General features: G+C 42.5%; 16 non-coding genes and 2 pseudogenes across 16 annotated transcripts; all 18 read left to right on the top strand.

Annotated features, from left to right (window-relative positions):
* The first annotated feature begins 70 nt into the window (after positions 1-70).
* Positions 71-189, top strand: LOC148331664 (5S ribosomal RNA). The gene has a single exon (XR_015844815.1). It is a non-coding gene; the product is annotated as a 5S ribosomal RNA (ribosomal RNA).
* Positions 190-1,195: 1,006 nt separating this feature from the next.
* LOC148331663 (5S ribosomal RNA) lies at positions 1,196-1,314 on the top strand. The gene has a single exon (XR_015844814.1). It is a non-coding gene; the product is annotated as a 5S ribosomal RNA (ribosomal RNA).
* Positions 1,315-2,329: 1,015 nt separating this feature from the next.
* LOC148331662 (5S ribosomal RNA) lies at positions 2,330-2,448 on the top strand. The gene has a single exon (XR_015844937.1). It is a non-coding gene; the product is annotated as a 5S ribosomal RNA (ribosomal RNA).
* Positions 2,449-3,452: 1,004 nt separating this feature from the next.
* On the top strand, positions 3,453-3,571 carry LOC148331661 (5S ribosomal RNA). The gene has a single exon (XR_015844813.1). It is a non-coding gene; the product is annotated as a 5S ribosomal RNA (ribosomal RNA).
* A 1,015-nt stretch (positions 3,572-4,586) lies between these two features.
* Positions 4,587-4,705, top strand: LOC148331660 (5S ribosomal RNA). Its single transcript, XR_015844936.1, has one exon. It is a non-coding gene; the product is annotated as a 5S ribosomal RNA (ribosomal RNA).
* Positions 4,706-5,719: 1,014 nt separating this feature from the next.
* On the top strand, positions 5,720-5,838 carry LOC148331659 (5S ribosomal RNA). The gene has a single exon (XR_015844812.1). It is a non-coding gene; the product is annotated as a 5S ribosomal RNA (ribosomal RNA).
* Positions 5,839-6,843: 1,005 nt separating this feature from the next.
* On the top strand, positions 6,844-6,962 carry LOC148331658 (5S ribosomal RNA). Its single transcript, XR_015844811.1, has one exon. It is a non-coding gene; the product is annotated as a 5S ribosomal RNA (ribosomal RNA).
* A 1,014-nt stretch (positions 6,963-7,976) lies between these two features.
* Positions 7,977-8,095, top strand: LOC148331657 (5S ribosomal RNA). The gene has a single exon (XR_015844809.1). It is a non-coding gene; the product is annotated as a 5S ribosomal RNA (ribosomal RNA).
* A 1,006-nt stretch (positions 8,096-9,101) lies between these two features.
* On the top strand, positions 9,102-9,220 carry LOC148331656 (5S ribosomal RNA). Its single transcript, XR_015844849.1, has one exon. It is a non-coding gene; the product is annotated as a 5S ribosomal RNA (ribosomal RNA).
* Positions 9,221-10,226: 1,006 nt separating this feature from the next.
* On the top strand, positions 10,227-10,335 carry LOC148331655 (5S ribosomal RNA; annotated as a pseudogene).
* A 1,005-nt stretch (positions 10,336-11,340) lies between these two features.
* Positions 11,341-11,449, top strand: LOC148331654 (5S ribosomal RNA; annotated as a pseudogene).
* A 1,005-nt stretch (positions 11,450-12,454) lies between these two features.
* LOC148331653 (5S ribosomal RNA) lies at positions 12,455-12,573 on the top strand. Its single transcript, XR_015844950.1, has one exon. It is a non-coding gene; the product is annotated as a 5S ribosomal RNA (ribosomal RNA).
* A 1,016-nt stretch (positions 12,574-13,589) lies between these two features.
* LOC148331652 (5S ribosomal RNA) lies at positions 13,590-13,708 on the top strand. Its single transcript, XR_015844949.1, has one exon. It is a non-coding gene; the product is annotated as a 5S ribosomal RNA (ribosomal RNA).
* Positions 13,709-14,723: 1,015 nt separating this feature from the next.
* On the top strand, positions 14,724-14,842 carry LOC148331651 (5S ribosomal RNA). Its single transcript, XR_015844808.1, has one exon. It is a non-coding gene; the product is annotated as a 5S ribosomal RNA (ribosomal RNA).
* Positions 14,843-15,848: 1,006 nt separating this feature from the next.
* LOC148331650 (5S ribosomal RNA) lies at positions 15,849-15,967 on the top strand. The gene has a single exon (XR_015844982.1). It is a non-coding gene; the product is annotated as a 5S ribosomal RNA (ribosomal RNA).
* Positions 15,968-16,983: 1,016 nt separating this feature from the next.
* LOC148331649 (5S ribosomal RNA) lies at positions 16,984-17,102 on the top strand. The gene has a single exon (XR_015844943.1). It is a non-coding gene; the product is annotated as a 5S ribosomal RNA (ribosomal RNA).
* Positions 17,103-18,108: 1,006 nt separating this feature from the next.
* LOC148331648 (5S ribosomal RNA) lies at positions 18,109-18,227 on the top strand. The gene has a single exon (XR_015844807.1). It is a non-coding gene; the product is annotated as a 5S ribosomal RNA (ribosomal RNA).
* Positions 18,228-19,242: 1,015 nt separating this feature from the next.
* LOC148331647 (5S ribosomal RNA) lies at positions 19,243-19,361 on the top strand. Its single transcript, XR_015844935.1, has one exon. It is a non-coding gene; the product is annotated as a 5S ribosomal RNA (ribosomal RNA).
* Positions 19,362-19,766: the final 405 nt, after the last annotated feature.

Below are 19,766 nucleotides of genomic sequence, written 5' to 3'. Positions count from 1 at the left end.
TTTTTGGATTGAAGTATTTGCCACAATAAAGACCACATGTATAAAATGCAAAATTTTGAAAGAAATTGTCGCTTACGGCCATACTACCCTGAGCACGCCCGATCTCGTCCGATCTCGGAAGCTAAGCAGGGTCGGGCCTGGTTAGTACTTGGATGGGAGACCGCCTGGGAATACCAGGTGCTGTAAGCTTTTGCACCGCAAAAAAAAAAATACATTAAAAAAACTCTAACAAATGTAAGCAAGTATGCGAGCTGCTTTTTTATAAATTTCCACATATTCGCCTGACAGGCTGAGAGCACAAAATGCCAACATTCAGCGTCCCCTGCCTTTGGGTGTTGCTACAGTCTCGCCGTGGACGACTCGCAAATGCGTGTGGCAATTTGCAAATGCGTGTCTGGAGACTTGAGTGTGGCTCCGGAGCTCCACATTAAGACCAAAAGGGGACTCTCGTAGTCTACAGGTGTAGCAGGCAGATGACCCGATGCAGTCCGGTTGGGTTGGTGCAGTCAGTGTTTACTAAATAAAAAGTTAATGAATCAATTTTAAAAAATGGTGTTTACTGAATGCAATAAAGGGAAGTATAGTTAATGTGGCAATTAGCAGGTGTGGAGAAGCTTCATTCATTTTTTTTAGCTTCACTGGTTATATCATTGGTTCTTATTTTATTAGTTCCACTTTATTCTTCCATTTATTCCAATTTAATTTAAATAATGTCAAATAAATGGTACATGACCATGGGTGGATAGCAGTGAACGCCCCCCCATGTTCTTGGTGTATATATTGGTGGTACGGGGCTGGTATAATATTAGTGCCCCCATGTGGTCCGATCGTGTAGCTACGGAGCCACACACAAGTCTCCTGACACGCATTTGCAAATCAGCACACGCATTTGCGAGTCGTCCGCGGCAGGACTGTAGCAAACGTCACCTCTAAGAACACAGCCAATCAAAAGGTCCCGTTTTTACAGGTCGCCCATCTATACGGATTTTTGTCCGCATTTATGTGCCAACAAATCATTGTACACATTTGCTGATATTTATCATATATCTGTGACTTCAATCATGCATTGTAGATTGTTGTTACACATTTGTGACTGTGGTTATAGTTTCAGATTCTTGTTACGTATTTTTGGATTGAAGTATTTGCCACAATAAAGACCACATGTATAAAATGCAAAATTTTGAAAGAAATTGTCGCTTACGGCCATACTACCCTGAGCACGCCCGATCTCGTCCGATCTCGGAAGCTAAGCAGGGTCGGGCCTGGTTAGTACTTGGATGGGAGACCGCCTGGGAATACCAGGTGCTGTAAGCTTTTGCACCGCAAAAAAAAAAATACATTAAAAAAACTCTAACAAATGTAAGCAAGTATGCGAGCTGCTTTTTTATAAATTTCCACATATTCGCCTGACAGGCTGAGAGCACAAAATGCCAACATTCAGCGTCCCCTGCCTTTGGGTGTTGCTACAGTCTCGCCGTGGACGACTCGCAAATGCGTGTGGCAATTTGCAAATGCGTGTCTGGAGACTTGAGTGTGGCTCCGGAGCTCCACATTAAGACCAAAAGGGGACTCTCGTAGTCTACAGGTGTAGCAGGCAGATGACCCGATGCAGTCCGGTTGGGTTGGTGCAGTCAGTGTTTACTAAATAAAAAGTTAATGAATCAATTTTAAAAAATGGTGTTTACTGAATGCAATAAAGGGAAGTATAGTTAATGTGGCAATTAGCAGGTGTGGAGAAGCTTCATTCATTTTTTTTAGCTTCACTGGTTATATCATTGGTTCTTATTTTATTAGTTCCACTTTATTCTTCCATTTATTCCAATTTAATTTAAATAATGTCAAATAAATGGTACATGACCATGGGTGGATAGCAGTGAACGCCCCCCCATGTTCTTGGTGTATATATTGGTGGTACGGGGCTGGTATAATATTAGTGCCCCCATGTGGTCCGATCGTGTAGCTACGGAGCCACACACAAGTCTCCTGACACGCATTTGCAAATCAGCACACGCATTTGCGAGTCGTCCGCGGCAGGACTGTAGCAAACGTCACCTCTAAGAACACAGCCAATCAAAAGGTCCCGTTTTTACAGGTCGCCCATCTATACGGATTTTTGTCCGCATTTAACCATGTGTATGTGCCAACAAATCATTGTACACATTTGCTGATATTTGTCATATATCTGCGACTTCAATCATGCATTGTAGATTGTTGTTACACATTTGTGACTGTGGTTATAGTTTCAGATTCTTGTTACGTATTTTGGATTGAAGTATTTGCTACAATAAAGACCACATCTATAAAATGCAAAATTTTGAAAGGAATTGTCTCTTACGGCCATACTACCCTTAGAACGCCCGATCTCGTCCGATCTCGGAAGCTAAGCAGGGTCGGGCCTGGTTAGTACTTGGATGGGAGACCGCCTGGGAATACCAGGTGATGTAAGCTTTTGCACCGCAAAAAAAAAAAAATTAAAAAAACTCGAACAAATGTAAGCAAGTATGCGAGCTGCTTTTTTATAAATTTCCACATATTCGCCTGACAGGCTGAGAGCACAAAATGCCAACATTCAGCGTCCCCTGCCTTTGGGTGTTGCTACAGTCTCGCCGTGGACGACTCGCAAATGCGTGTGGCAATTTGCAAAAGCGTGTCTGGAGACTTGAGTGTGGCTCCGGAGCTCCACATTAAGACCAAAAGGGGACTCTCGTAGTCTACAGGTGTAGCAGGCAGATGACCCGATGCAGTCCGGTTGGGTTGGTGCAGTCAGTGTTTACTAAATAAAAAGTTAATGAATCAATTTAAAAAAATGGTGTTTACTGAATGCAATAAAGGGAAGTATAGTTAATGTGGCAATTAGCAGGTGTGGAGAAGCTTCATTCATTTTTTTTAGCTTCACTGGTTATATCATTGGTTCTTATTTTATTAGTTCCACTTTATTCTTCCATTTATTCCAATTTAATTTAAATAATGTCAAATAAATGGTACATGACCATGGGTGGATAGCAGTGAACGCCCCCCCATGTTCTTGGTGTATATATTGGTGGTACGGGGCTGGTATAATATTAGTGCCCCCATGTGGTCCGATCGTGTAGCTACGGAGCCACACACAAGTCTCCTGACACGCATTTGCAAATCAGCACACGCATTTGCGAGTCGTCCGCGGCAGGACTGTAGCAAACGTCACCTCTAAGAACACAGCCAATCAAAAGGTCCCGTTTTTACAGGTCGCCCATCTATACGGATTTTTGTCCGCATTTATGTGCCAACAAATCATTGTACACATTTGCTGATATTTGTCATATATCTGTGACTTCAGTCATGCATTGTAGATTGTTGTTACACATTTGTGACTGTGGTTATAGTTTCAGATTCTTGTTACGTATTTTTGGATTGAAGTATTTGCCACAATAAAGACCACATGTATAAAATGCAAAATTTTGAAAGAAATTGTCGCTTACGGCCATACTACCCTGAGCACGCCCGATCTCGTCCGATCTCGGAAGCTAAGCAGGGTCGGGCCTGGTTAGTACTTGGATGGGAGACCGCCTGGGAATACCAGGTGCTGTAAGCTTTTGCACCGCAAAAAAAAAAATACATTAAAAAAACTCTAACAAATGTAAGCAAGTATGCGAGCTGCTTTTTTATAAATTTCCACATATTCGCCTGACAGGCTGAGAGCACAAAATGCCAACATTCAGCGTCCCCTGCCTTTGGGTGTTGCTACAGTCTCGCCGTGGACGACTCGCAAATGCGTGTGGCAATTTGCAAATGCGTGTCTGGAGACTTGAGTGTGGCTCCGGAGCTCCACATTAAGACCAAAAGGGGACTCTCGTAGTCTACAGGTGTAGCAGGCAGATGACCCGATGCAGTCCGGTTGGGTTGGTGCAGTCAGTGTTTACTAAATAAAAAGTTAATGAATCAATTTTAAAAAATGGTGTTTACTGAATGCAATAAAGGGAAGTATAGTTAATGTGGCAATTAGCAGGTGTGGAGAAGCTTCATTCATTTTTTTTAGCTTCACTGGTTATATCATTGGTTCTTATTTTATTAGTTCCACTTTATTCTTCCATTTATTCCAATTTAATTTAAATAATGTCAAATAAATGGTACATGACCATGGGTGGATAGCAGTGAACGCCCCCCCATGTTCTTGGTGTATATATTGGTGGTACGGGGCTGGTATAATATTAGTGCCCCCATGTGGTCCGATCGTGTAGCTACGGAGCCACACACAAGTCTCCTGACACGCATTTGCAAATCAGCACACGCATTTGCGAGTCGTCCGCGGCAGGACTGTAGCAAACGTCACCTCTAAGAACACAGCCAATCAAAAGGTCCCGTTTTTACAGGTCGCCCATCTATACGGATTTTTGTCCGCATTTAACCATGTGTATGTGCCAACAAATCATTGTACACATTTGCTGATATTTGTCATATATCTGCGACTTCAATCATGCATTGTAGATTGTTGTTACACATTTGTGACTGTGGTTATAGTTTCAGATTCTTGTTACGTATTTTGGATTGAAGTATTTGCTACAATAAAGACCACATCTATAAAATGCAAAATTTTGAAAGGAATTGTCTCTTACGGCCATACTACCCTTAGAACGCCCGATCTCGTCCGATCTCGGAAGCTAAGCAGGGTCGGGCCTGGTTAGTACTTGGATGGGAGACCGCCTGGGAATACCAGGTGATGTAAGCTTTTGCACCGCAAAAAAAAAAAAATTAAAAAAACTCGAACAAATGTAAGCAAGTATGCGAGCTGCTTTTTTATAAATTTCCACATATTCGCCTGACAGGCTGAGAGCACAAAATGCCAACATTCAGCGTCCCCTGCCTTTGGGTGTTGCTACAGTCTCGCCGTGGACGACTCGCAAATGCGTGTGGCAATTTGCAAATGCGTGTCTGGAGACTTGAGTGTGGCTCCGGAGCTCCACATTAAGACCAAAAGGGGACTCTCGTAGTCTACAGGTGTAGCAGGCAGATGACCCGATGCAGTCCGGTTGGGTTGGTGCAGTCAGTGTTTACTAAATAAAAAGTTAATGAATCAATTTAAAAAAATGGTGTTTACTGAATGCAATAAAGGGAAGTATAGTTAATGTGGCAATTAGCAGGTGTGGAGAAGCTTCATTCATTTTTTTTAGCTTCACTGGTTATATCATTGGTTCTTATTTTATTAGTTCCACTTTATTCTTCCATTTATTCCAATTTAATTTAAATAATGTCAAATAAATGGTACATGACCATGGGTGGATAGCAGTGAACGCCCCCCCATGTTCTTGGTGTATATATTGGTGGTACGGGGCTGGTATAATATTAGTGCCCCCATGTGGTCCGATCGTGTAGCTACGGAGCCACACACAAGTCTCCTGACACGCATTTGCAAATCAGCACACGCATTTGCGAGTCGTCCGCGGCAGGACTGTAGCAAACGTCACCTCTAAGAACACAGCCAATCAAAAGGTCCCGTTTTTACAGGTCGCCCATCTATACGGATTTTTGTCCGCATTTAACCATGTGTATGTGCCAACAAACCATTGTACACATTTGCTGATATTTGTCATATATCTGTGACTTCAATCATGCTTTGTAGATTGTTGTTACACATTTGTGACTGTGGTTATAGTTTCAGATTCTTGTTACGTATTTTTGGATTGAAGTATTTGCCACAATAAAGACCACATGTATAAAATGCAAAATTTTGAAAGATATTGTCGCTTACGGCCATACTACCCTGAGCACGCCCGATCTCGTCCGATCTCGGAAGCTAAGCAGGGTCGGGCCTGGTTAGTACTTGGATGGGAGACCGCCTGGGAATACCAGGTGCTGTAAGCTTTTGCACCGCAAAAAAAAAATACATTAAAAAAACTCTAACAAATGTAAGCAAGTATGCGAGCTGCTTTTTTATAAATTTCCACATATTCGCCTGACAGGCTGAGAGCACAAAATGCCAACATTCAGCGTCCCCTGCCTTTGGGTGTTGCTACAGTCTCGCCGAGGACGACTCGCAAATGCGTGTGGCAATTTGCAAATGCGTGTCTGGAGACTTGAGTGTGGCTCCGGAGCTCCACATTAAGACCAAAAGGGGACTCTCGTAGTCTACAGGTGTAGCAGGCAGATGACCCGATGCAGTCCGGTTGGGTTGGTGCAGTCAGTGTTTACTAAATAAAAAGTTAATGAATCAATTTTAAAAAATGGTGTTTACTGAATGCAATAAAGGGAAGTATAGTTAATGTGGCAATTAGCAGGTGTGGAGAAGCTTCATTCATTTTTTTTAGCTTCACTGGTTATATCATTGGTTCTTATTTTATTAGTTCCACTTTATTCTTCCATTTATTCCAATTTAATTTAAATAATGTCAAATAAATGGTACATGACCATGGGTGGATAGCAGTGAACGCCCCCCCATGTTCTTGGTGTATATATTGGTGGTACGGGGCTGGTATAATATTAGTGCCCCCATGTGGTCCGATCGTGTAGCTACGGAGCCACACACAAGTCTCCTGACACGCATTTGCAAATCAGCACACGCATTTGCGAGTCGTCCGCGGCAGGACTGTAGCAAACGTCACCTCTAAGAACACAGCCAATCAAAAGGTCCCGTTTTTACAGGTCGCCCATCTATACGGATTTTTGTCCGCATTTATGTGCCAACAAATCATTGTACACATTTGCTGATATTTGTCATATATCTGTGACTTCAGTCATGCATTGTAGATTGTTGTTACACATTTGTGACTGTGGTTATAGTTTCAGATTCTTGTTACGTATTTTTGGATTGAAGTATTTGCCACAATAAAGACCACATGTATAAAATGCAAAATTTTGAAAGAAATTGTCGCTTACGGCCATACTACCCTGAGCACGCCCGATCTCGTCCGATCTCGGAAGCTAAGCAGGGTCGGGCCTGGTTAGTACTTGGATGGGAGACCGCCTGGGAATACCAGGTGCTGTAAGCTTTTACACCGCAAAAAAAAACAAATTTCAAAAAACTCTAACAAATGTAAGCATGTATGCGAGCTGCTTTTTTTATAAATTTCCACATATTCGCCTGACAGGCTGAGAGCACAAAATGCCAACATTCAGCGTCCCCTGCCTTTGGGTGTTGCTACAGTCTCGCCGTGGACGACTCGCAAATGCGTGTGGCAATTTGCAAATGCGTGTCTGGAGACTTGAGTGTGGCTCCGGAGCTCCACATTAAGACCAAAAGGGGACTCTCGTAGTCTACAGGTGTAGCAGGCAGATGACCCGATGCAGTCCGGTTGGGTTGGTGCAGTCAGTGTTTACTAAATAAAAAGTTAATGAATCAATTTTAAAAAATGGTGTTTACTGAATGCAATAAAGGGAAGTATAGTTAATGTGGCAATTAGCAGGTGTGGAGAAGCTTCATTCATTTTTTTTAGCTTCACTGGTTATATCATTGGTTCTTATTTTATTAGTTCCACTTTATTCTTCCATTTATTCCAATTTAATTTAAATAATGTCAAATAAATGGTACATGACCATGGGTGGATAGCAGTGAACGCCCCCCCATGTTCTTGGTGTATATATTGGTGGTACGGGGCTGGTATAATATTAGTGCCCCCATGTGGTCCGATCGTGTAGCTACGGAGCCACACACAAGTCTCCTGACACGCATTTGCAAATCAGCACACGCATTTGCGAGTCGTCCGCGGCAGGACTGTAGCAAACGTCACCTCTAAGAACACAGCCAATCAAAAGGTCCCGTTTTTACAGGTCGCCCATCTATACGGATTTTTGTCCGCATTTAACCATGTGTATGTGTCAACAAATCATTGTACACATTTGCTGATATTTGTCATATATCTGTGACTTCAATCATGCATTGTAGATTGTTGTTACACATTTGTGACTGTGGTTATAGTTTCAGATTCTTGTTACGTATTTTTGGATTGAAGTATGTCACAATAAAGACCACATGTATAAAATGCAAAATTTTGAAAGAAATTGTCGCTTACGGCCATACTACCCTGAGCACGCCCGATCTCGTCCGATCTCGGAAGCTAAGCAGGGTCGGGCCTGGTTAGTACTTGGATGGGAGACCGCCTGGGAATACCAGGTGCTGTAAGCTTTTGCACTGCAAAAAAAAAAAAAAATTTAAAAAACTCTAACAAATGTAAGCAAGTATGCGAGCTGCTTTTTTATAAATTTCCACATATTCGCCTGACAGGCTGAGAGCACAAAATGCCAACATTCAGCGTCCCCTGCCTTTGGGTGTTGCTACAGTCTCGCCGTGGACGACTCGCAAATGCGTGTGGCAATTTGCAAATGCGTGTCTGGAGACTTGAGTGTGGCTCCGGAGCTCCACATTAAGACCAAAAGGGGACTCTCGTAGTCTACAGGTGTAGCAGGCAGATGACCCGATGCAGTCCGGTTGGGTTGGTGCAGTCAGTGTTTACGAAATAAAAAGGTAATGAATCAATTTTAAAAAATGGTGTTTACTGAATGCAATAAAGGGAAGTATAGTTAATGTGGCAATTAGCAGGTGTGGAGAAGCTTCATTCATTTTTTTTAGCTTCACTGGTTATATCATTGGTTCTTATTTTATTAGTTGCACTTTATTCTTCCATTTATTCCAATTTAATTTAAATAATGTCAAATAAATGGTACATGACCATGGGTGGATAGCAGTGAACGCCCCCCCATGTTCTTGGTGTATATATTGGTGGTACGGGGCTGGTATAATACTAGTGCCCCCATGTGGTCCGATCGTGTAGCTACGGAGCCACACACAAGTCTCCTGACACGCATTTGCAAATCAGCACACGCATTTGCGAGTCGTCCGCGGCAGGACTGTAGCAAACGTCACCTCTAAGAACACAGCCAATCAAAAGGTCCCGTTTTTACAGGTGGCCCATCTATACGGATTTTTGTCCGCATTTATGTGCCAACAAATCATTGTTCACATTTGCTGATATTTGTCATATATCTGTGACTTCAATCATGCATTGTAGATTGTTGTTACACATTTGTGACTGTGGTTATAGTTTCAGATTCTTGTTACGTATTTTTGGATTGAAGTATTTGCCACAATAAAGACCACATGTATAAAATGCAAAATTTTGAAAGAAATTGTCGCTTACGGCCATACTACCCTGAGCACGCTCGATCTCATCCGATCTCGGAAGCTAAGCAGGGTCGGGCCTGGTTAGTACTTGGATGGGAGACCGCCTGGGAATACCAGGTGCTGTAAGCTTTTGCACCGCAAAAAAAAAAAAAAATTTAAAAAACTCTAACAAATGTAAGCAAGTATGCGAGCTGCTTTTTTATAAATTTCCACATATTCGCCTGACAGGCTGAGAGCACAAAATGCCAACATTCAGCGTCCCCTGCCTTTGGGTGTTGCTACAGTCTCGCCGTGGACGACTCGCAAATGCGTGTGGCAATTTGCAAATGCGTGTCTGGAGACTTGAGTGTGGCTCCGGAGCTCCACATTAAGACCAAAAGGGGACTCTCGTAGTCTACAGGTGTAGCAGGCAGATGACCCGATGCAGTCCGGTTGGGTTGGTGCAGTCAGTGTTTACTAAATAAAAAGTTAATGAATCAATTTTAAAAAATGGTGTTTACTGAATGCAATAAAGGGAAGTATAGTTAATGTGGCAATTAGCAGGTGTGGAGAAGCTTCATTCATTTTTTTTAGCTTCACTGGTTATATCATTGGTTCTTATTTTATTAGTTGCACTTTATTCTTCCATTTATTCCAATTTAATTTAAATAATGTCAAATAAATGGTACATGACCATGGGTGGATAGCAGTGAACGCCCCCCCATGTTCTTGGTGTATATATTGGTGGTACGGGGCTGGTATAATATTAGTGCCCCCATGTGGTCCGATCGTGTAGCTACGGAGCCACACACAAGTCTCCTGACACGCATTTGCAAATCAGCACACGCATTTGCGAGTCGTCCGCGGCAGGACTGTAGCAAACGTCACCTCTAAGAACACAGCCAATCAAAAGGTCCCGTTTTTACAGGTGGCCCATCTATACGGATTTTTGTCCGCATTTATGTGCCAACAAATCATTGTACACATTTGCTGATATTTGTCATATATCTGTGACTTCAATCATGCATTGTAGATTGTTGTTACACATTTGTGACTGTGGTTATAGTTTCAGATTCTTGTTACGTATTTTTGGATTGAAGTATTTGCCACAATAAAGACCACATGTATAAAATGCAAAATTTTGAAAGAAATTGTCGCTTACGGCCATACTACCCTGAGCACGCCCGATCTCGGAAGCTAAGCAGGGTCGGGTCTGGTTAGTACTTGGATTGGAGACCGCCTGGGAATACCAGGTGCTGTAAGCTTTTGCACCGCAAAAAAAAAATACATTAAAAAAACTCGAACAAATGTAAGCAAGTATGCGAGCTGCTTTTTTATAAATTTCCACATATTCGCCTGACAGGCTGAGAGCACAAAATGCCAACATTCAGCGTCCCCTGCCTTTGGGTGTTGCTACAGTCTCGCCGTGGACGACTCGCAAATGCGTGTGGCAATTTGCAAATGCGTGTCTGGAGACTTGAGTGTGGCTCCGGAGCTCCACATTAAGACCAAAAGGGGACTCTCGTAGTCTACAGGTGTAGCAGGCAGATGACCCGATGCAGTCCGGTTGGGTTGGTGCAGTCAGTGTTTACGAAATAAAAAGGTAATGAATCAATTTTAAAAAATGGTGTTTACTGAATGCAATAAAGGGAAGTATAGTTAATGTGGCAATTAGCAGGTGTGGAGAAGCTTCATTCATTTTTTTTAGCTTCACTGGTTATATCATTGGTTCTTATTTTATTAGTTGCACTTTATTCTTCCATTTATTCCAATTTAATTTAAATAATGTCAAATAAATGGTACATGACCATGGGTGGATAGCAGTGAACGCCCCCCCATGTTCTTGGTGTATATATTGGTGGTACGGGGCTGGTATAATATTAGTGCCCCCATGTGGTCCGATCGTGTAGCTACGGAGCCACACACAAGTCTCCTGACACGCATTTGCAAATCAGCACACGCATTTGCGAGTCGTCCGCGGCAGGACTGTAGCAAACGTCACCTCTAAGAACACAGCCAATCAAAAGGTCCCGTTTTTACAGGTGGCCCATCTATACGGATTTTTGTCCGCATTTATGTGCCAACAAATCATTGTACACATTTGCTGATATTTGTCATATATCTGTGACTTCAATCATGCATTGTAGATTGTTGTTACACATTTGTGACTGTGGTTATAGTTTCAGATTCTTGTTACGTATTTTTGGATTGAAGTATTTGCCACAATAAAGACCACATGTATAAAATGCAAAATTTTGAAAGAAATTGTCGCTTACGGCCATACTACCCTGAGCACGCCCGATCTCGGAAGCTAAGCAGGGTCGGGTCTGGTTAGTACTTGGATTGGAGACCGCCTGGGAATACCAGGTGCTGTAAGATTTTGCACCGCAAAAAAAAAATACATTAAAAAAACTCGAACAAATGTAAGCAAGTATGCGAGCTGCTTTTTTATAAATTTCCACATATTCGCCTGACAGGCTGAGAGCACAAAATGCCAACATTCAGCGTCCCCTGCCTTTGGGTGTTGCTACAGTCTCGCCGTGGACGACTCGCAAATGCGTGTGGCAATTTGCAAATGCGTGTCTGGAGACTTGAGTGTGGCTCCGGAGCTCCACATTAAGACCAAAAGGGGACTCTCGTAGTCTACAGGTGTAGCAGGCAGATGACCCGATGCAGTCCGGTTGGGTTGGTGCAGTCAGTGTTTACGAAATAAAAAGGTAATGAATCAATTTTAAAAAATGGTGTTTACTGAATGCAATAAAGGGAAGTATAGTTAATGTGGCAATTAGCAGGTGTGGAGAAGCTTCATTCATTTTTTTTAGCTTCACTGGTTATATCATTGGTTCTTATTTTATTAGTTGCACTTTATTCTTCCATTTATTCCAATTTAATTTAAATAATGTCAAATAAATGGTACATGACCATGGGTGGATAGCAGTGAACGCCCCCCCATGTTCTTGGTGTATATATTGGTGGTACGGGGCTGGTATAATATTAGTGCCCCCATGTGGTCCGATCGTGTAGCTACGGAGCCACACACAAGTCTCCTGACACGCATTTGCAAATCAGCACACGCATTTGCGAGTCGTCCGCGGCAGGACTGTAGCAAACGTCACCTCTAAGAACACAGCCAATCAAAAGGTCCCGTTTTTACAGGTGGCCCATCTATACGGATTTTTGTCCGCATTTATGTGCCAACAAATCATTGTACACATTTGCTGATATTTGTCATATATCTGTGACTTCAATCATGCATTGTAGATTGTTGTTACACATTTGTGACTGTGGTTATAGTTTCAGATTCTTGTTACGTATTTTTGGATTGAAGTATTTGCCACAATAAAGACCACATGTATAAAATGCAAAATTTTGAAAGGAATTGTCGCTTACGGCCATACTACCCTGAGAACGCCCGATCTCGTCCGATCTCGGAAGCTAAGCAGGGTCGGGCCTGGTTAGTACTTGGATGGGAGACCGCCTGGGAATACCAGGTGCTGTAAGCTTTTACACCGCAAAAAAAAACAAATTTCAAAAAACTCTAACAAATGTAAGCATGTATGCGAGCTGCTTTTTTTATAAATTTCCACATATTCGCCTGACAGGCTGAGAGCACAAAATGCCAACATTCAGCGTCCCCTGCCTTTGGGTGTTGCTACAGTCTCGCCGTGGACGACTCGCAAATGCGTGTGGCAATTTGCAAATGCGTGTCTGGAGACTTGAGTGTGGCTCCGGAGCTCCACATTAAGACCAAAAGGGGACTCTCGTAGTCTACAGGTGTAGCAGGCAGATGACCCGATGCAGTCCGGTTGGGTTGGTGCAGTCAGTGTTTACTAAATAAAAAGTTAATGAATCAATTTTAAAAAATGGTGTTTACTGAATGCAATAAAGGGAAGTATAGTTAATGTGGCAATTAGCAGGTGTGGAGAAGCTTCATTCATTTTTTTTAGCTTCACTGGTTATATCATTGGTTCTTATTTTATTAGTTCCACTTTATTCTTCCATTTATTCCAATTTAATTTAAATAATGTCAAATAAATGGTACATGACCATGGGTGGATAGCAGTGAACGCCCCCCCATGTTCTTGGTGTATATATTGGTGGTACGGGGCTGGTATAATATTAGTGCCCCCATGTGGTCCGATCGTGTAGCTACGGAGCCACACACAAGTCTCCTGACACGCATTTGCAAATCAGCACACGCATTTGCGAGTCGTCCGCGGCAGGACTGTAGCAAACGTCACCTCTAAGAACACAGCCAATCAAAAGGTCCCGTTTTTACAGGTCGCCCATCTATACGGATTTTTGTCCGCATTTAACCATGTGTATGTGTCAACAAATCATTGTACACATTTGCTGATATTTGTCATATATCTGTGACTTCAATCATGCATTGTAGATTGTTGTTACACATTTGTGACTGTGGTTATAGTTTCAGATTCTTGTTACGTATTTTTGGATTGAAGTATTTGCCACAATAAAGACCACATGTATAAAATGCAAAATTTTGAAAGGAATTGTCGCTTACGGCCATACTACCCTGAGAACGCCCGATCTCGTCCGATCTCGGAAGCTAAGCAGGGTCGGGCCTGGTTAGTACTTGGATGGGAGACCGCCTGGGAATACCAGGTGCTGTAAGCTTTTACACCGCAAAAAAAAACAAATTTCAAAAAACTCTAACAAATGTAAGCATGTATGCGAGCTGCTTTTTTTTATAAATTTCCACATATTCGCCTGACAGGCTGAGAGCACAAAATGCCAACATTCAGCGTCCCCTGCCTTTGGGTGTTGCTACAGTCTCGCCGTGGACGACTCGCAAATGCGTGTGGCAATTTGCAAATGCGTGTCTGGAGACTTGAGTGTGGCTCCGGAGCTCCACATTAAGACCAAAAGGGGACTCTCGTAGTCTACAGGTGTAGCAGGCAGATGACCCGATGCAGTCCGGTTGGGTTGGTGCAGTCAGTGTTTACTAAATAAAAAGTTAATGAATCAATTTTAAAAAATGGTGTTTACTGAATGCAATAAAGGGAAGTATAGTTAATGTGGCAATTAGCAGGTGTGGAGAAGCTTCATTCATTTTTTTTAGCTTCACTGGTTATATCATTGGTTCTTATTTTATTAGTTCCACTTTATTCTTCCATTTATTCCAATTTAATTTAAATAATGTCAAATAAATGGTACATGACCATGGGTGGATAGCAGTGAACGCCCCCCCATGTTCTTGGTGTATATATTGGTGGTACGGGGCTGGTATAATATTAGTGCCCCCATGTGGTCCGATCGTGTAGCTACGGAGCCACACACAAGTCTCCTGACACGCATTTGCAAATCAGCACACGCATTTGCGAGTCGTCCGCGGCAGGACTGTAGCAAACGTCACCTCTAAGAACACAGCCAATCAAAAGGTCCCGTTTTTACAGGTCGCCCATCTATACGGATTTTTGTCCGCATTTAACCATGTGTATGTGTCAACAAATCATTGTACACATTTGCTGATATTTGTCATATATCTGTGACTTCAATCATGCATTGTAGATTGTTGTTACACATTTGTGACTGTGGTTATAGTTTCAGATTCTTGTTACGTATTTTTGGATTGAAGTATGTCACAATAAAGACCACATGTATAAAATGCAAAATTTTGAAAGAAATTGTCGCTTACGGCCATACTACCCTGAGCACGCCCGATCTCGTCCGATCTCGGAAGCTAAGCAGGGTCGGGCCTGGTTAGTACTTGGATGGGAGACCGCCTGGGAATACCAGGTGCTGTAAGCTTTTGCACTGCAAAAAAAAAAAAAAATTTAAAAAACTCTAACAAATGTAAGCAAGTATGCGAGCTGCTTTTTTATAAATTTCCACATATTCGCCTGACAGGCTGAGAGCACAAAATGCCAACATTCAGCGTCCCCTGCCTTTGGGTGTTGCTACAGTCTCGCCGTGGACGACTCGCAAATGCGTGTGGCAATTTGCAAATGCGTGTCTGGAGACTTGAGTGTGGCTCCGGAGCTCCACATTAAGACCAAAAGGGGACTCTCGTAGTCTACAGGTGTAGCAGGCAGATGACCCGATGCAGTCCGGTTGGGTTGGTGCAGTCAGTGTTTACGAAATAAAAAGGTAATGAATCAATTTTAAAAAATGGTGTTTACTGAATGCAATAAAGGGAAGTATAGTTAATGTGGCAATTAGCAGGTGTGGAGAAGCTTCATTCATTTTTTTTAGCTTCACTGGTTATATCATTGGTTCTTATTTTATTAGTTGCACTTTATTCTTCCATTTATTCCAATTTAATTTAAATAATGTCAAATAAATGGTACATGACCATGGGTGGATAGCAGTGAACGCCCCCCCATGTTCTTGGTGTATATATTGGTGGTACGGGGCTGGTATAATACTAGTGCCCCCATGTGGTCCGATCGTGTAGCTACGGAGCCACACACAAGTCTCCTGACACGCATTTGCAAATCAGCACACGCATTTGCGAGTCGTCCGCGGCAGGACTGTAGCAAACGTCACCTCTAAGAACACAGCCAATCAAAAGGTCCCGTTTTTACAGGTGGCCCATCTATACGGATTTTTGTCCGCATTTATGTGCCAACAAATCATTGTTCACATTTGCTGATATTTGTCATATATCTGTGACTTCAATCATGCATTGTAGATTGTTGTTACACATTTGTGACTGTGGTTATAGTTTCAGATTCTTGTTACGTATTTTTGGATTGAAGTATTTGCCACAATAAAGACCACATGTATAAAATGCAAAATTTTGAAAGAAATTGTCGCTTACGGCCATACTACCCTGAGCACGCCCGATCTCATCCGATCTCGGAAGCTAAGCAGGGTCGGGCCTGGTTAGTACTTGGATGGGAGACCGCCTGGGAATACCAGGTGCTGTAAGCTTTTACACCGCAAAAAAAAACAAATTTCAAAAAACTCTAACAAATGTAAGCATGTATGCGAGCTGCTTTTTTTATAAATTTCCACATATTCGCCTGACAGGCTGAGAGCACAAAATGCCAACATTCAGCGTCCCCTGCCTTTGGGTGTTGCTACAGTCTCGCCGTGGACGACTCGCAAATGCGTGTGGCAATTTGCAAATGCGTGTCTGGAGACTTGAGTGTGGCTCCGGAGCTCCACATTAAGACCAAAAGGGGACTCTCGTAGTCTACAGGTGTAGCAGGCAGATGACCCGATGCAGTCCGGTTGGGTTGGTGCAGTCAGTGTTTACTAAATAAAAAGTTAATGAATCAATTTTAAAAAATGGTGTTTACTGAATGCAATAAAGGGAAGTATAGTTAATGTGGCAATTAGCAGGTGTGGAGAAGCTTCATTCATTTTTTTTAGCTTCACTGGTTATATCATTGGTTCTTATTTTATTAGTTCCACTTTATTCTTCCATTTATTCCAATTTAATTTAAATAATGTCAAATAAATGGTACATGACCATGGGTGGATAGCAGTGAACGCCCCCCCATGTTCTTGGTGTATATATTGGTGGTACGGGGCTGGTATAATATTAGTGCCCCCATGTGGTCCGATCGTGTAGCTACGGAGCCACACACAAGTCTCCTGACACGCATTTGCAAATCAGCACACGCATTTGCGAGTCGTCCGCGGCAGGACTGTAGCAAACGTCACCTCTAAGAACACAGCCAATCAAAAGGTCCCGTTTTTACAGGTCGCCCATCTATACGGATTTTTGTCCGCATTTAACCATGTGTATGTGTCAACAAATCATTGTACACATTTGCTGATATTTGTCATATATCTGTGACTTCAATCATGCATTGTAGATTGTTGTTACACATTTGTGACTGTGGTTATAGTTTCAGATTCTTGTTACGTATTTTTGGATTGAAGTATTTGCCACAATAAAGACCACATGTATAAAATGCAAAATTTTGAAAGGAATTGTCGCTTACGGCCATACTACCCTGAGAACGCCCGATCTCGTCCGATCTCGGAAGCTAAGCAGGGTCGGGCCTGGTTAGTACTTGGATGGGAGACCGCCTGGGAATACCAGGTGCTGTAAGCTTTTACACCGCAAAAAAAAACAAATTTCAAAAAACTCTAACAAATGTAAGCATGTATGCGAGCTGCTTTTTTTATAAATTTCCACATATTCGCCTGACAGGCTGAGAGCACAAAATGCCAACATTCAGCGTCCCCTGCCTTTGGGTGTTGCTACAGTCTCGCCGTGGACGACTCGCAAATGCGTGTGGCAATTTGCAAATGCGTGTCTGGAGACTTGAGTGTGGCTCCGGAGCTCCACATTAAGACCAAAAGGGGACTCTCGTAGTCTACAGGTGTAGCAGGCAGATGACCCGATGCAGTCCGGTTGGGTTGGTGCAGTCAGTGTTTACTAAATAAAAAGTTAATGAATCAATTTTAAAAAATGGTGTTTACTGAATGCAATAAAGGGAAGTATAGTTAATGTGGCAATTAGCAGGTGTGGAGAAGCTTCATTCATTTTTTTTAGCTTCACTGGTTATATCATTGGTTCTTATTTTATTAGTTCCACTTTATTCTTCCATTTATTCCAATTTAATTTAAATAATGTCAAATAAATGGTACATGACCATGGGTGGATAGCAGTGAACGCCCCCCCATGTTCTTGGTGTATATATTGGTGGTACGGGGCTGGTATAATATTAGTGCCCCCATGTGGTCCGATCGTGTAGCTACGGAGCCACACACAAGTCTCCTGACACGCATTTGCAAATCAGCACACGCATTTGCGAGTCGTCCGCGGCAGGACTGTAGCAAACGTCACCTCTAAGAACACAGCCAATCAAAAGGTCCCGTTTTTACAGGTCGCCCATCTATACGGATTTTTGTCCGCATTTATGTGCCAACAAATCATTGTACACATTTGCTGATATTTATCATATATCTGTGACTTCAATCATGCATTGTAGATTGTTGTTACACATTTGTGACTGTGGTTATAGTTTCAGATTCTTGTTACGTATTTTTGGATTGAAGTATTTGCCACAATAAAGACCACATGTATAAAATGCAAAATTTTGAAAGAAATTGTCGCTTACGGCCATACTACCCTGAGCACGCCCGATCTCGTCCGATCTCGGAAGCTAAGCAGGGTCGGGCCTGGTTAGTACTTGGATGGGAGACCGCCTGGGAATACCAGGTGCTGTAAGCTTTTGCACCGCAAAAAAAAAAATACATTAAAAAAACTCTAACAAATGTAAGCAAGTATGCGAGCTGCTTTTTTATAAATTTCCACATATTCGCCTGACAGGCTGAGAGCACAAAATGCCAACATTCAGCGTCCCCTGCCTTTGGGTGTTGCTACAGTCTCGCCGTGGACGACTCGCAAATGCGTGTGGCAATTTGCAAATGCGTGTCTGGAGACTTGAGTGTGGCTCCGGAGCTCCACATTAAGACCAAAAGGGGACTCTCGTAGTCTACAGGTGTAGCAGGCAGATGACCCGATGCAGTCCGGTTGGGTTGGTGCAGTCAGTGTTTACTAAATAAAAAGTTAATGAATCAATTTTAAAAAATGGTGTTTACTGAATGCAATAAAGGGAAGTATAGTTAATGTGGCAATTAGCAGGTGTGGAGAAGCTTCATTCATTTTTTTTAGCTTCACTGGTTATATCATTGGTTCTTATTTTATTAGTTCCACTTTATTCTTCCATTTATTCCAATTTAATTTAAATAATGTCAAATAAATGGTACATGACCATGGGTGGATAGCAGTGAACGCCCCCCCATGTTCTTGGTGTATATATTGGTGGTACGGGGCTGGTATAATATTAGTGCCCCCATGTGGTCCGATCGTGTAGCTACGGAGCCACACACAAGTCTCCTGACACGCATTTGCAAATCAGCACACGCATTTGCGAGTCGTCCGCGGCAGGACTGTAGCAAACGTCACCTCTAAGAACACAGCCAATCAAAAGGTCCCGTTTTTACAGGTCGCCCATCTATACGGATTTTTGTCCGCATTTAACCATGTGTATGTGCCAACAAATCATTGTACACATTTGCTGATATTTGTCATATATCTGCGACTTCAATCATGCATTGTAGATTGTTGTTACACATTTGTGACTGTGGTTATAGTTTCAGATTCTTGTTACGTATTTTGGATTGAAGTATTTGCTACAATAAAGACCACATCTATAAAATGCAAAATTTTGAAAGGAATTGTCTCTTACGGCCATACTACCCTTAGAACGCCCGATCTCGTCCGATCTCGGAAGCTAAGCAGGGTCGGGCCTGGTTAGTACTTGGATGGGAGACCGCCTGGGAATACCAGGTGATGTAAGCTTTTGCACCGCAAAAAAAAAAAAATTAAAAAAACTCGAACAAATGTAAGCAAGTATGCGAGCTGCTTTTTTATAAATTTCCACATATTCGCCTGACAGGCTGAGAGCACAAAATGCCAACATTCAGCGTCCCCTGCCTTTGGGTGTTGCTACAGTCTCGCCGTGGACGACTCGCAAATGCGTGTGGCAATTTGCAAATGCGTGTCTGGAGACTTGAGTGTGGCTCCGGAGCTCCACATTAAGACCAAAAGGGGACTCTCGTAGTCTACAGGTGTAGCAGGCAGATGACCCGATGCAGTCCGGTTGGGTTGGTGCAGTCAGTGTTTACTAAATAAAAAGTTAATGAATCAATTTAAAAAAATGGTGTTTACTGAATGCAATAAAGGGAAGTATAGTTAATGTGGCAA

The sequence above is a fragment of the Idiotropiscis lumnitzeri genome, chromosome 8 (assembly GCF_059441095.1).
Source record: "Idiotropiscis lumnitzeri isolate Australia: NSW breed Sydney's pygmy pipehorse chromosome 8, RoL_Ilum_1.0, whole genome shotgun sequence".
Taxonomy (NCBI): domain Eukaryota; kingdom Metazoa; phylum Chordata; class Actinopteri; order Syngnathiformes; family Syngnathidae; genus Idiotropiscis; species Idiotropiscis lumnitzeri.
The sequence above is the reverse complement of the archived record's forward strand: the minus strand, read 5'-3'. Positions and strand labels throughout refer to the sequence as shown.